Source organism: Vulpes lagopus, chromosome 21, assembly GCF_018345385.1.
Source record: "Vulpes lagopus strain Blue_001 chromosome 21, ASM1834538v1, whole genome shotgun sequence".
Taxonomy (NCBI): Eukaryota; Metazoa; Chordata; class Mammalia; order Carnivora; family Canidae; genus Vulpes; species Vulpes lagopus.
The window spans coordinates 37,724,278-37,740,973 of record NC_054844.1 but is presented as its reverse complement, the minus strand read 5'-3'; the positions used below and the strand labels follow the sequence as shown (position 1 = coordinate 37,740,973).

Below are 16,696 nucleotides of genomic sequence, written 5' to 3'. Positions count from 1 at the left end.
CTCTTACTAATCAACTGCTATGTTGATACCAGCTTTCCATCATGACAATGAAGCTGCAGTACACAGAAGACTTTCTCCACTAAAGGCCCCCAATTTGGAATCCTACTTCTTATGGATCGAAGCCAACACCAAAATATGCCCCAAAAGAAGCCAGACACAAATGAGTATGTACTGTTCTATTCCATTTATACTTGAAATATAAAAACAGGGGGGGAAAAAAACAAATATATGCTGTTAGAAGTGAGGATAGAGGTAGTACTTGGTGGAGGAATACAGGATGTTTCTGGAATGCTGATAATGCCCTATTTCTGTATCAGAGCGCTGATTACACAGGTGTGTTCAGTTTATAAATTCCATTTGATAATTTACTGAAAATTCTGAAATCACTGTCCTTATTATTTAGAAGGATCTGGAGAAACTTATGGGGTACTAAGTATGGTGCCAGTCACTGTGAAGGTTTTCGACAACATAAGGTATATGTGCCTTTCTGTTTCCCATAAAACTGAGGCAGGTGCCATATGAAAGAAAATATGGGGAATCAGGAACTCTAGCATTGTGTATCCATGTGTAAGTCCAAGCTGATACTCACCCCTTTCAGCCTCTTTTTTGAGCTACACCTGAACTCTAAGGCTCTTCTCTCTATAAATCTGTCTTGATCAGTCATTGTTGCCATTTTTCTCTTTTGATCTAAAGCAGCTTTTTTTTTTTTTTTTTGGCATTCAAATCATCAAATTAGGTAGACACTGAAAAAAAATTATTATACCATGACAAATCTGCATAGCTCTTTACCGAAGGCAGGACACCCAGGCTGAAAAACCCTGGGACAGGGTACTCCTTGACACAATGCATGGCCTGTCATTTTTCTGGATCTGTTTTGTCATTTGTAAGTCAAAGGAGCTGGATTGGATGATCCTCCAAAATCCTTCTGGATCAACGTTCCATTTCTGAGTTAAATTGTTCAAACCTAAGAAGTAGCAGAACCATAAACTCTGGGTTTACGGCTCAAGCCCAGTTTTCTTTCTACAGAAATGGATGTAAAAAAGCAACTTTAAGTCAGATTTTAAAATTCTTGTTGCCCAGAATGTGCTGGATGCTGACATCAACCATGCAAGGTAAATACATCATACTTGCCTTTCAGATGAGGAAACTGCCCCTCAGGTGGGCAGCTGACTTGCCCCAGTATGTGTGCCTGACCGGTGCCAGAGGCAGAATGGAAAGCCTCACCCTGCAGATTTCAGGGCCTTCCTCTCCCAAAACAGGCTTGCAATATGCCCCCAAATCAAGAAATAAGCTAAAAATAAATCCAGTCCAAAGCAAAAATAGTCCTTCTTTTTCAAGTTTCCTCCAGTTAAGAAAGAAAAACCAGAATTGGGAGTTTTGTTTATAAGAACAAAATATCATGTAATTTATTAAAATGGTAAAACTATGTACAGTTGTGTAAGGTCTCACAATGGCTTCAAAGCCCCAGCATGTTTTCCTATTTGATATACGTGTCTTTTTACTGCAGTTTACATTTTCTCTGGGAAGATATAAATTCTTTGGGGGTATAAAAGGCATTATAAGCGCGGAGTCAAAGATCATCAAGGGTTTTCTTTTTCTTTCTTTTTTTTTTTTAATTTTCAGGCAGACCACTCAACCTGCTATGACACCCCTACTAGGTGTCATGTACGACATGAGCCTGTCTTCATGGAAACAATTCTAGGACACACAGGAGGCATTGTGAACAAACACTCTTAGCAAACTTAGAAATATTTCTAATTGTTGTTTCAAGCTGGCTGATGATTGTTTTAGAACAAGTCTCCCACCATAGCCTGGAACTTAATCTGCAGAATTCCTTAAAAGACACTGAGACCAGCAGACAGTAATATATCATATGCCCAACAAAGACCAAAAAAAAAAAAAAATGTCCTGGACGTTGTCATAACTCTCCAAGAGTTGTTAGAGTTCACTTAAGTTCTTCTAAAAATACGACAGGTTAAACTTCCCCAGCTTGCTTCCTTTAGATGGACCATCAATAAATAGACAAAGAACAGTTGTTACAAAGTAGCTTTGAGAAAAAAAAAAAGTACAATATTTAATCAGTCCTTATTCTGTGATTTATCTGTGCTGTATCTCCCATTCATTTTTTATCTCCAAATTCTATTCTAAACTGAACCCTGAGGTTTGGGGCTAACACTGCATATAATAGGAGGAGTTTCTAAATCAGGTGTCATGAACCTGCCTACTTGTTTTTTTCTGTAGTTGTAAAATGCATGAGCATGTTCCCATTAAAGCTGTGTTCTCATGTATCCCTCACCCCCACCCCCCTGGCATGGTGACCTTATGGAGTGCGAGGAGAACACCTCTTAGAAACTGCTTACGTCCCATAGCACTTTCTAGTGTTCCATGTATCATTTGTGAAACATATTTTTAGAATCTATTATGCCAGAGGCCAGGAGTGACAAACATAGCACAGCACGTTGGACACAGCCCTGTCTCCACAGAAGTGACTGCCAAAAGGGATATGGCCAGGAACCCTGGGGTGCCCACTGGAGGGAAGTGGAGGGTCCTGCGGAAGCTCGCTGGAGGCCAGTAGAGGCTTCTTAGGAGAAATTGTGATTGGGCTGAGACTTGAAGGGCAAGTAAGAATTCACCAAGTGTAGAAGGGACATGAGGGGAGGGGTGCAATGTGTGGGAGGGCCTAGAACTGGAGAAATAGGATACCTCTGACAGGGCCCTGAATGCCCCATCTGAAGGCGTGCAGCAGCCATTTGCAGGTAACAGTCTAAGATACTGATGAAGTGGATAATGGATGTTCTGAGGCACATGGTGCTGAATGAAGACCCTGCATGCAGGGCCCCAGTCAGGGTCCCACCACCGAGGAATGCTCCTCCACGAACAGGACCCTGAATTGTACTCAATACCCATATCTCTTATCAGCATGTGCAGTTCGCACCTTTATTTGGGGCCCTGGAGAGCACAGGGACAGGGGAAGCTCTACTGCCCACTCGTCTACAAGCTTGCATTTGGGGAACGCTCACCACGTGGTGGGCCGTCCAATGTGTGTTGTGACTAGTAACAGCAAACTCTGAGTCAGGCACTGTCCTAAGCCTTTGTCATACGCTCGTGAATTTTTTTTCTTTTAATTCTTCCAAACTCTCCCTGAGGTAGTACACACTATTATCCCTTATTCTACAGATAAAGAAACTGAAGCACAGGGAGGCAGAGTAACTTGTCCAAGGTCACACAGCTCGCTGCTGTGTAGCATTTGAACCCGGACAGCCCAGCTCCAGCCTGAGCAGTTGGGCCCTGGGCCCTATGCTTCTCCACTTCAGCACAAGGATGAGCACACCAAGCCTCTCTTCCCTCCAGGCTTCCAGAATTTTTCATTCTGCAGGGGAAGGTGGACACAGACACCAGCCCAGGGTTCCAGAAACACCAATCACACAAATGCAACTCAAAAAAACAAAGTTCAGGAGGCATAGTCCATAACATGCATATAAAACAGCGTATATGGGCCACAGACAGATGGCTACCACTAACTTGGGGTGCTTCCCAAGTACCTGGCATTTCGTTTAAATTACCTCATTGCCTTCTTATAACAACTATGCAAGGAAGATAGCATCTGTTCATCTGATGTAAGAGGAAAGTCAGGCTAAGGTAAGTTGTGTCACCAGGTCCAGCTGAGGAAGCTGAGGTTCTTCTCCTGCTCACTGTGGCCTCCTTAAACTACAGTGCTTTATCCTTACTCCTGAGAGTCGGAATCGATTTCAGGTAACCTCTCTTTGTTGTAGGGAGTAAGGGGAAGTACTTCAGCTCAAGCAGTTGCCAGATTCACTTCCCAAATTCTACATCATGCTTACAGCTTCCTGATTACTTAGAGAGAAACCTCTAGCTGCAGACCACTCCATCTGAGGCTGCCAGGAGCCCTGCCCAGAGCACCATAAGGTAGAAAGGCATCATCTTGGAGTTCCAGATCCTACTGGGCCAGGGGAGAAGGGGTTTGAAGAGGATCACAAAGCAAAAGGGGGGGGGAGAGAAGAAGGGGAGGGTAGAGGAAGGAAAGGAGAAGGATGGATCACATCCACCCAGACAGCACAGCACAATTAAAGTTTTAATCCTTCCAACAAGATCTTCCTTCAACAGCAACAGGTGCCTAACCTATGCTGGTCAATCCAACCTCTGCTTTGGTGGCCAGGTATTCCAGGAAAGAAGACTAGGAAGCAAGGGTTTATATCTAAGGTCTCAGGAGGGGAAGATACATTTTAACCCTTAAGAACATTGCATCAAAGAAAAAGGAAAAGATGAAAATTATACCTTTGTTCTTAAGCATATATTACAGTTTTATAATAACATCTTCCTTTCCTCCTTCCTCCAGTCCCCCAGCCATGTGGACTAGTACAGTCACATAACCTGAAGATCAGTTTATATTAGTTTTTAACTTCTTTTGGAGAATAGAAAAGGGTCAAGGTATCAGACTTTCCAATGAGAAGAAAAGAGAAAAGAACATAGAGGCAAAGAAAACCAACCAAGCGTTTGGGCATCGAGAGTAGCAATGATTCAAATTAGAGTATAACAAAGGAGGGGGTGTGCAGCTGAGTCAAAAATGTAGTGATGTGTGTGATAAACAAAGGGAAGTGAATCTTGTCCCTTCTGGCCCGTGAGTGCAGACAGTGTGCACGGAGCCTGGTGGCAGCCTGCTTTCCCCTGGGGCTGTTTGGGGGATTAGGTAAATATAAACATCTTCAAATAACCCAAGATGTAAGAAATCGAAAGCATAACAAGCTGGAGTAGTCATCAGATGATATATTTAGGAGAGCTTATTTTGCAAGCTAGAATTACAGAACAGCAAGATGTGGTCAATTAAAAGTATTTAAGGATGAGTTTTTATGACTGGAAGGGAGTCCTGATCTCCGACAAAGAACAAGAAGAGACCACCATTCTCCGAAGATCAGGCAATAATTTTAACAAGCTGGCTCATTCAACCATTGCCCCAACAGCCAGTTTCTACATCAAGACTAGTTCAAGATTTCAACAAGAGGAAGTGGTTTACAAAAGAATTACCAAGAACTCAGAAGTATTTAATAAGGAAAAAAAAAAAAACCTGCTATACAAGGAAAAGCTTTCTCTGTATACCATTTAGGATACACATATTTTTCAAATTGGGGGGTGGTGCTAGTAAGAGGTAGGACCTTAAAAAGCAGATGCTACCATAAAATCACTACATTCACCAATCCTGTGCAGCCTTGAGGCATGGTCAGGCCCCTCACCTCCCTGGAGCCTCATAATTAGCTACTTAGGTAGAACGAGAATCGCACAGGAGGAAACGGAGGCTCAGGAAGGTTAGATATATTGATAAGGTCACACAGCTAATAAATGCAGGACTGAGATAATCCAATTTTTTTTTTCCAAAGCCCATGCTTCCCCCCATCGGGGCCATTTGTATCTCAAAAAATAAATTCTGAGATCAAGGATGTTAAAAAATTGAAAGGATTTCAACTTCTTTGACTTGCAGTTCAAACCTGTGTTCTAGGGGCCCCTGGGTGGCACAGTCTGTTGAGCGGCTGGCTCAGGTGGTGATCTCAGGATCCTGATCTCAGGTTGGAGGATGGAGCCCCGCTTGAGGCTTTGCACCCAGTGTGGAGTCAGCTAGTGTTTCTTTTTTTCTTTTCTTTTTTTTAATTTTTATTTATTTATGATAGTCACACAGAGAGAGAGAGAGAGAGAGGCAGAGACACAGGCAGAGGGAGAAGCAGGCTCCATGCACTGGGAGCCCGACGTGGGATTCGATCCCAGGTCTCCAGGATCGCGCCCTGGGCCAAAGGCAGGCGCTAAACCGCTGTGTCACCCAGGGATCCCTCAGCTAGGGTTTCTAACTCCCTCTGCCCTATCCCCCAACACTGCCTCTCTCTCTCTCTCTCTCATAAATCTTAAAAAAACAAAAACAAAAAACCGTCTCCCAAGTTGCCTTGACTTAGTTATCATAGCTCTTCTCACCTCTTCTGATGCATTTTCTCACTTCTTTGCCACTCAAAATGACCCCATTATCTACATGGAGCTTTCCTGAACACTGCAAATAGCGTCTCCCTTCTGGTTCTAAAGCAATGGTTACTTCACTTTCCCCAGCTGTCAGGTTTTGCTAGGTAACCTTTGGCCTGTATAGGATTTGCCTTACCCATAAAACTGTATGCTTGGGGGTAGAGGAGTCATACATGGGTTCCCTTTTGTGAGCCACCTGCCTTACTCCCTACAGCACCCACCACTGTACCTGACACACAGGAGATGCTCACTAACTACAAACTGAATTGCAAAGAATCACTCATTCTCTCAGCATTCTATTCTTGCATGATAAATTGCTTCTTGGCATCATGTAATTTGGGCATTACAATAACTTGTATGATATATTGTGGGAAATTTATCAATTTCATAAAATATGTTTCAGTTGCATGAGATTCAGGTTGCTGACTTTGTTTTAGTCAAAAAATTTATCTTAATTTCATCTGCCTCCATCATAGGGAAGAGTGGAAAAACAGTGATAGAAAATAATAAGAGTAATAATAATAATAGCTGATATTTATTAAGTGTTTATCATGCCAGACACATGCTAAATTATTTATATTTATTATTTCATTTAACCCTCATAGTCCCTCTCCTGAATTTATAGATGAGGAAATGGAGGCAAAGGAGAGAGAAACAACTTACAGGTCACACAGTTTGTAAATGGCAGATTCAAATCCCGCCCTGAAAGCCACATTTTAAATCAGTCGCTTGGTGCAGTTACAGAAACAATTACTTGGTAGTCTTTTCTAATGGTTCTTGAGTTGTAATCACCTTTCAGGACTTCTCTATTTAATTTGCACAGAAACACTTGAGATTTGTAATTGTTTTCTTCTGAATCCAGCATTTAATAAGCTCTGTAACTTTGAGAACACTACTAAAACTGAGGCTTTCTGCCTCCATTTCCTCCTCTTTAAAACACAAATGTGATTAGTTATTATAATGATTAAACTAGATTATGCGTGGAAAACACCTGTAAGCAGCACCAAGCTCCCACGCCCACGGCAGAGCTCTATTGGCATCAGCTTCCTAGCACTGTTGCTACTGCCTATGGCCCACCTTCCCCAACACTGGTACCATCTCTATTGTAGACATTCACTTACTACCACACTGAAGCATATTTGTGTGTCTCTCCATTGTTCAGGATGTGCTTTAAAACAAATTGGTTTGCCAAATATAAAAGAAATACGCCTAGACAACACTCTATGCTATTATAAAATATAAATGCACCTAAAACGGTGGCACATATTATTAGGCCATTGAATATTTGATGATAAATGCATAAATAAGCGAATGGATGGCCTAATAAAGGAATAAATGATCAAAAGCTCAAACAAGAAAGTGAATGACTAATAAAGTTATGAAGTTTAAATGGCTATGCATAACCTGGGAATAAATGAATGCAAAGAGGAATACAATGGAAGGCACATTTTTTCCCCAAGAACTGTATTTCACTGTAAGCCATGTCTCTATTAAAATGCAATTAATAGTTTCCCAAAATAAGTAGTAGGAAGTAACATTCAAAGCTAATGAAGTCTATATCCAATTATAGGAGAACCTCAATGAGATCTCACTCAAAACTGAGGAAGGAAGTCTATGGTCAGGTTTTTATTTCATCCTTAATTTCCCACGCTTTTCAAAGAGCCATATTCTAACTCTTTCTCAAACATTTGCAAGGAAGTATTGAGACTGTGAAAATAGATACTCCAAATACCTACACTAAATATTTACATTCTGCCTTTTTAGTTAAACAATTGACTTTGTTCTTTAACATTTTGGACAAAATACTTAAATGTTTTAAAACATCAATAACAAGAGGATATGGTTTTTCACCAGATAGTCTAAACTTGCTGGTTTCAGCAAAAGCTTCACAAGCAGAAATTGGGCAATTAAAAAATGTTAATGCGCACACGCCCTGAAAGTAAGAAAAAAAGTGGGTGGCAGTTGGCCATTTATTTTTTCTAACACAAAAACACACCTCTTCCATCTCCCTATGTTTATGTAGTCAAGACTTGCTGAGCATTTACATTCACTTATGTCACTGTGACAATAACCTCAATTTACTGACTTTACATAGGATTTATTTCAAAGGAGGTCTTAGTCTGGCATGCATTGGTGTATTACTTTTCAGAGCATCCCTGTGCATAGGGATGTAACTAGTATCTTATCTTTATCACACAAGGTTCAAACTGTAGGTACTAGTGGCTTGCCCAAAGGATACAAAGTCACGTAACTATTATCTTACGAGACTTGGCTTAGAACTCATGCCTTCTTTCATATTATAAGGTGTTTTCCCACAGGATTATTCTTCTTTTACATGAATTTAAGCAGTCACAGTGCACAGCTGGGCAGGATAGACATACTACCTAGGCAATTGCCAAGAAGGTTTTTGGAGGTTGGATTAACGTGACCCAGCAGGGGTTGTGAGATGGAGGAGAAAGAGAAGTGAGGCAGATAGAACTGTGCATGTTGGGTGACATTCAGTGAGCAACTTGTAAATTATCATGACCAGGTCAGCAAAAGGCAACTGTGTAAGAAAAAGTGAGAAACAGGAGCACGTTATAACATACTTCTTTCCCCAGTGGCCTCATTTGAAACTTCCACCCCAGCCCTCAGTTTTATATCCTTACCTAAAGGTCAGCCCGAACTTGAGCTCTCCTACCTAGGCTGGGGTTGCCCTGGCAGGAGCCAGGAGACCTGGATCTCTAGCAGCTGACTTGGGGCAGGGGGCTTTGTGAGGGGAGACTACAGATGGGGACATCCAGTTGCACCAAACCAGTCATATCTATGACACTGGAAATGGCACATTCTTTGAGGATGAAGCCATTCAAAGGTTCTCTGCTATAAAAGTCACAAAGGCATTTGGAATCCCATGGTCACCTCTTTCAAACCTGACTTGAGCTGCCAGGACTGAGTCACTTTCTTTCACTGTGGGTATCATTACTGCTGGCTAGTTCCACCTGTTTTAATATTTGGTAGATGACAAAAGTGACCCTGGAGAGCTGAGTGACAAGGGCAGCTGAGCAGGCTTCCAAACCAATTGTGAGAGAAACCAAGATAACCTTCCCATTACAAATGGGACTATGAAGGCAACTAGGCCAAAATAACATGTTCTAATAGGTACCTTTGTCTAAAGCTCTTTCCTGGGGTTAACCAGTAGTGGGGGGAGGGTGTTGTGGATCAGTTTAACAGTAGTGGAAGATGAAATGAGCTCAACTTCCAACAGTCAGAATGCAGGGGAGATATATGAAAACACCTCTGGACACATAAAACTAACAAGAGAGAAGAACGGCTGGACAACACAGATCTCTAAAAGAGACAGCTGGAAGCAAGATCCATCACAAGCCCTTCTAATGCTAGAATTCTCTAGAAGGAAACAGGCTTCTGTCAAATAAGGCACCTTGGAGAGAAGAGAGACAAAATCCTCTGCCATCTTGAAATACTCCTCCCTTAAATCCCCTTATCTTTGCCCTCCATGCAAACCCCACCATCACCCATTTTGTAAGTTAACGGCTACATTCTGGGATATAATACCAGAAACAGATTTCTTCCAGCAAAGCTTTTTATCCCACACAACTTCTCAAAAGCACTGGATCTTTCCAATCATCTCTCATGAGTGGATGAAGTGACTAATTCCTAACTATTTAAGCAATGAAGTTCTCCTCTGTCTAAATCTTGCAAATCCAAGAAAGGGTTGTTTGCTCTCATAGAAACAGGGACCAATGTCTAGGTGTGGTAAACAACTACTTAAAGAGAAGCTCAAAAGATCTGGGGTTTTATTTCAATCTTGCCGCCTATTATCTGTGTGGCCTTGAGTTAGTAACTCAACTGCTGTGTCTGCTTTCTTCCTCATAATATCTGCTAATGTCTCCTCTTTATCAAGCATTGTAAATAACAAGGATCCAGGACTCAACACAGTCTTTCTTCCTCGTGCACTTGGTCATTCACACTAACCGTTTCAGGTCACTCCCTAAGGACACTTTTGTTTCTGGAATGTGTATATTCTGATCATCAAAATCCCAGAAAAAGACCACAAACAGGCAAGACCACCAAGTTCAAAGTCGTTCTTTTACAAGTGGTTATATGATGTTAATTATATTCACCTCTCTGAAATCTAGTTTATCACTGAAACAATGTACTCTATAGAACAAGAATAATGTTGTGATTAAAAATTGTTTCAAGTTAAGAATTGTCAGTGATTTCAAAGGTAGACTTGAGGTAATTGTGTATTGTGTCTGAATAATCTGTGACGTTCTTGATGCCTTTTTCTACTGCTACAAGCACTGATATTTTCAGGATATTAAAACATCTGTGTTGGGGTGCCCAGGTGGCTCAGTGGGTTAAACATCTTCCTTTAACTTGAGTCATAATCTCAGGATCCTAGGATCAAGTCCCATGTCAGGTTCCCTGCTCAGCGGGGCATCTACTTCTCACTCTCCCTCTGCTACCCGCCCCATCCCCACTCATGCACGCTCTTTCTCTTTCTTTCTCAAATGAATAAAATCTTTTAAAAAATAATAATAAAAATAATGGTAAAACATCTGGAGTGAGTGGGGTGAGCTTGATGGCTGGCGGTGTTCAGGGACTCTGAGGACACCGTGACTAAGAGCCGGAAGGTAAAGTCCGCCCAGGACGAGATGTCTAATAAAACTTGCTCTCCTCAGGAACACTCAGAAAAAAAATGATATATTTTATTTAGGGGCGGGGCAAGATGGCAGAAGAGTAGGATCCCCAAGTCACCTGTCTCCACCAACTTACCTAGATAACTTTCAAATCATCCTGAAAACCTATGAATTCAGCCTGAGATTTAAAGAGAGAACAGCAGGAACTCTACAGAGAGAAGAGTCTGCACTTCTAACAAGCCACTCTGCACTGAGCAAAATGACTAGAAAGAAGAACTCACCACAAAAGAAAGAACCAGAAACAGTATTCTCTCCCACAGAGTTACAGAATTTGGATTACCATTGATGTCAGAAAGCCATTTCAGAAGCACAATTATAAAGCTACTGGTGGCTCTGGAAAAAAGCATAAAGGATTCAAGAGACTTCATGACTGCAGAATTTATTTATTTATTTATTTTATGACTGCAGAATTTAGATCTAATCAGGCCAAAATTAAAAATCAATTAAATGAGATGCAATCCAAACTGGAGGTCCTAACGATGAGGGTTAATGAGGTAGAAGAAAGAGTGAGTGACATAGAAGACAAGTTGATGGCAAGGAAGGAAGCTAAGGAAAAAAGAGAAAAACAATTAAAAGATCATGAGGAAAGGTTAAGGGAAATAAATGACAACCTCAGAAGGAAAAATCTATGTTTAATTGGGGTTCCAGAGGGCACCGAAAGGGACAGAGGAAGAGAAAGTGTATGTGAACAAATCACAGCTGAGAACTTCCTTAACTTGGGGAAGAAAAGAAGCATTCAGATCCAGGAGATAGAGAGATCCCCCCTAAAATCAATAAAAACCATTCAACACCCTGACATTTAATAGTGAAACTTGCAAATTCCAAAGAGAAAGAGAAAATCCTTAAAGTAGCAAGAGACAAGACATCCCTAAACAGAGAGCAGAATTCTAGGCATGGGTGGTTGACTCTATCTCCTCTCCTTGACTGTGAACACATACACCCAAAGGAATACAGACTTTTCCCCGTGCCTCACAAGAATTAGAATCAGAGAGGTGGTCACACTGTTTGCCCCTCAGCCCCCTATGCTCTACAGGTAATACTCTGAGGCCCACAGAGTTCAGGCATTTGCCCAAGATCACATAGCTAGACAGAGAGGTCTCCCTCAGCACGGCCCTTTCCCAGACCCTGCACCCCCCAGTTTCATCTTCCACCACCATGCAACCAGAATGGGCTCGCTCATTCACTCAGCAAAAATGTACTAAGAGCCCATCAGCATGCTAAGCCCTATGTATAACACAAGTTCTCATCAGCTAAAGCAGGTTAGGTTACCCTCCCTCCCCGGGGCGGGGGTGGGGCAAGCTAAAAAATCAAAATGAGCAGATAAATAGGTGAGAATGAGCCTTAACACAGTCTTTAAGGTTACGCAGACCTGGATGCGTAGCCTGACTGTACCCTTTACTCACTGTAGGACCTTGGACTTCGGTGTCCTCGTGTGTAAAACTAGGACAATTTCTCAGAGGTGTTTTGTAAGGATTAAATAAGATAATGTTGCCATTTTTTTGTCCACAGTGCATGGACAAAAGGTCTTAATAAGTGGTAGTAATTACTACTGCTACTGAGCAAATCACATGAGGAGTGGATAAGTTCTCTTCACTCCTCCATTCCACCCCCTCCCCAAACCTGCTACAGAGCACTCAGCTCCGGCCACCTGTACCACGGCAATGGGGCAAGCAATGGGGAGCCTACTGGGGCTCGCCAGGCCTCAGGTCCTGGCTCTTCCACAGGACTTCCTAACTCTCTGTCTCTCACTTTCTCATACACCATGACACTTAAATTCCTTGGAGTCTATGAATCGTCCACCAGTCCAAACTTGTACACATTCCTGCAAGAAAAATTCAGAACCTTGCCTAATATGTATTTAGTTAACAAGAAGATAGCAGATGAAGATGAGAACTGCTATCCCAAAAAAAAAAAAAAAAAAACAGAAGAAGTGTATTGTGAGCTTTCCCCAACACACCCTTTACCTATTGTCTCTGAAATGCATTTAATATGTAGCAATGTGGGGCATTACATGAAAAGCAGCCCTGGCTCCCTATCCTCCTGAGATCTCCTGGAGGAGATCGGATAAATACTGGTAAACACCCAGTGACGGATATGGAGACACAAAGGCAGTCTCGGCTATATAAAGACAAGCACCTGTTTGGAAAGGCTTCAAGGGAAAGAGTTCTAAAGGGCAGTGGGTGCTGGGCAGACCTCAGAGCTGACCGGAAGCAAAGTGAGGCAGTAGAGGGCAGCAGAAAGAGTGACCCCCTCGGTAGCTGAGGGCGAGAGTGAGGGAACCTGCAAACTTCTCCAGAACACCTTAGCGCCCACAGAGTTAACAAGAACCAGGGAGCTGAATCAGATTAGAAGACAGACGTAAATTACGTTGCACGCTCCACCTCCCATGTTTATCTGTATTGATCAGGTAATGAGTCGGCTCTGTTTACCTTTACCATAAGTGGGAATGCGAATGCCCCAAACCCAAGTAACTTCAAAACCCCAGAAGTGACTTCTTGGCCTCATCTAGATCACTGATGGCAGAACTTTTTTTTTCCTACTAAAGGTATAAGAAGAGCTAGAGAACTGCAAATCTATCTATGGTCTTAAAAATTACATTTTTATGAGATCCTGGGTGGCTCAGTGGTTGAGCATCTGCCTTCGGCTCAGGTCATGATCCCGGGGTCTTGGGATCCAGTCCCGCACCAGGCTTCCCTCAAGCAACCTGCTTCTCCCTCTGCCCGTGTCTCTACCTCTCTCTGTGTGTCTCTCATGAAGAAATAGATTTTTTTTTTTAATTACATTTTTATAAATGTTTTTGTTAACATGTCTTGCCACATAACATGGCAAGTTTTAATGACCAGAAGTCATTAAAGTTTATGTTTTTGCTTTATTTTTATTTATTTTTTTATTTTTTGCTTTTTGGACAATGATCTCTAATACGGCAACATGGTGTTGTCAGTGGATACTGTTATAAATACTTGTTGACTAAGCTGGTCATGCTCCTTACTCAGGTCATAAGGCACACACATATCCCTTTTAAGAAATCTTGATTCATTCCTCCACGAAGGCCCTGCAGGCCACACTGGTGATAATTTCAAGAGTAAAATAATATTTCTCCTTTAACAAGTTCATTTGACGTGACAGGCGCTATTCTAGTACTTTACTCATTACTTCCAGTCCTTGCTGATTAAGGAATCCCACCCTATGATAAAGCAGCTGTCATTACAGATGAGAAAACAGGGCCTAGAGAAGAGAAGCAATGTTCCCAGGTCACACAATTAATAATAAGTCACTGCAGGAGACTACAGTCCAGCTTTATCTAACTCCACACTGCAGCTGTAGGGTCTTGCTCAAGAATGAGACAGTTGAGGGGAAGAATCTGGGAAGACTCTCTCATCCCTATCCTTCAAATTTAAAACAAAAAACAAAAACCCCAGGGGCACCTGGGTGGCTCAGTGGTTGAGCATCTGGCTTTGGCTCAGGGCTTGATCCCAGGGTCCTGGGATTGAGTCCCGCCCGCATCGGGCTCCCTGCATGGGAGCCCTGTGCCTATGTCTCTGCCTCTCTCTTTCTGTGTGTCTCTCATGAATAAATAAATAAAATCTTTTTTAAAAAATGTCTTTGTAGACCTTTAAATTGTCTGTCAAATAGAAAATGAAATGAAATACCCAGTGAATGAGCCCCAACAATCACCACACAAGATTGAAACCAGACTTAAGCCAATGAAGAGCTCTTTTCCCAAGACATGACTATGGAAAAGAGGTCAGGTTTCTTCGGGCTCCCCAAACACCTTCTTCCACCTGCCAGGAGTTCTGCTGTCGAGGTCTAACACCAGCCAGGTTGAAAATAATTGCAGTTTGAGGGCTCACTTCACCACTGACAGCCAAAATAAATCTCACTTGTCAAGATAATCTCACAGGGAACAATCCACTGTGTCATGCAGACACTTGCCACTCAGAAAGATGGATCTTGCACAGCCACCTCCCTGCCCACCCTCCAGCCCCAGGCTCTGCTTGCAGTGAGGAGTGCCTGTGAGCTGGGAGCGGCCGCCAACTCCAACAGCAGCCTGGACTCCCCCGGCATGCTGGCTCCACAGCCCTCAGGAGGGTGCCTGGCCAGGGCACAGGAATAACATCAGTCTCTACAGAGGCAGCAGGGCAAGGCCAGTGTGTTCAAACTGTTGTTTCTGGATCGGTTCAGCAAGTCTGGGCCTTGGGAAACACAAAATTGGGCTGAAAGAGGCCCTTGTTAAAATGGAGCTGCCTCCCTTCTCTCTGCACATAATCTGGAGCGCGCGGCCTTTAGGACTCCTGTACCCCTCCCACCATCTGATCTGAACTTTGAGAAAACGACAGCCACCACCTTGGGAATCCACTGTGCCAATGATGCCACGGAGATGACACTTTCAGCTGACGAGCAATCCGAGCAGTGCTCGTGGAACTCACTAAATAAAAAAGTGGAGGTGAAGTGAGGTATGAAGCCCAAAAGACAGGTGACTTTATTATTTGAGAGAGATAGAGATAAGAGACTGGCCAGGAGATACAGCTCAACCTAGACAAAACCAAAGTAATGCTGGTCACTATAAGAAAGAAAGAAATTAAAAATCTAGAAGGAAAAAAAAAACCTGAAAAACACATCATCCTTCTTAAAGAAGGTACAGATATGGAATTCAAACCAGTTATATTTTCCAACCCAGAAAAATGTTGATCAGACTGCCCATTTATTTGGGGTTTCGATGCCACTCTATAGCCTCTCTTTCCAAATACCCTTCTTCTATTACTATATGAGTAGACTTTTTAAAATATTGACAATTCGTTTTTCTGAATCTCTCCCTCTCTTCCAGCTTGAGTCTCCAGGAATAATAATAATAATATAAAGGAGAGAACAATCTTTTTTAAAAGAAAGAAGAAAAAGAAGAAAGAAAAGAGAAAGAAAGAAAGAAAGAAAAAAAAATATCTGAATTTTTTTAAGATGTTATTTATTTATTTGAGAGAGAGAGTACATGCACGAGCCTGGGGAGGGGTAGATGCATTGCAGAGCAGGGACCCCGATATGGGTCTCGATCCCAGGACCCCAAGATCATGACCTGAGCTGAAGGCAGATGCTTAACCTACTGAGCCATCCAAGGGCCCCGGATCTGAAATGTTTTAGATATGAATTATGGTTGCCTGTAGAGGACATGATTTCTTTCTACACTGACTTTATGAACATATGCTCAGCAGTGGTTTCATGGTTTAATCCCTGGCTACTTTTTGCCTCTTGCTGGGGAGCTAACTACTATTGTTTTCTCTGCCTCTAAGCTCACACTCTCCAAGCTGCCCAGCACCCTGCTACCCAAGCAGCATTCTAAATTTTAAATCTCTCCATCTCTCTCTTAACATTTTTCAACAGCTACCCATTACCTAGAGCAGAGGTTCTTAATGTTTTCGAGACACCTGATGAGAGCTTTGGTTACTGTTTTCCACTTCTTGAAAGTGAATCACCCATAATATACCTAAAGTTCTCCAAAGAAGAAAGGGAATCTACCAAAATTGGAATGAATTGCATCCTATGTACAATACGGTACCATCTGTGGTTAATTTTATAAAATTAAGTCCTTTATGAAGTGGATTCTTCGCAGTTCTTTTAAAATAGATTTTTAAAGTTTATTCCCATACCTGTTTGCTAGTTATGTTGTGTCAAATACTTAAAAGAGTTGTCCAACTAAAAGATGACTTACACATTTTTAAAAATATTTTATTTATTTATTCATGAGAGACACAGAGAGAGGCAGAGACGCAGGCAGAGGGAAAAGCAGGCTCCATGCAGGGAGCCTGACATGGGACTTGATCCCGGGTCTCCAGGATCATGCCCTGGGCCAAAGGCAGATGCTCAACCGCTGAGCCACTCAGGGATCCCCAGACTTACACATTTTTTGTTGGCAAAGAATGAGGCTCTCAAGTTGTGTGACCTTTCTGTGCTGACTAGTGGCTGCCAGGATCACACAGATATTTTCA

General features: G+C 42.2%; 1 long non-coding RNA gene across 2 annotated transcripts in view; it reads left to right on the top strand.

Annotated features, from left to right (window-relative positions):
- LOC121480310 overlaps nucleotides 1-16,696 on the top strand; it is an 85,902-nt gene that overhangs the window by 29,418 nt on the left and 39,788 nt on the right. For both annotated transcript variants that reach the window (XR_005984931.1, XR_005984930.1), the window contains exon 2: nucleotides 33-164. This is a non-coding gene — a long non-coding RNA (uncharacterized LOC121480310). The remainder of the gene's footprint in view (nucleotides 1-32; nucleotides 165-16,696) is intronic.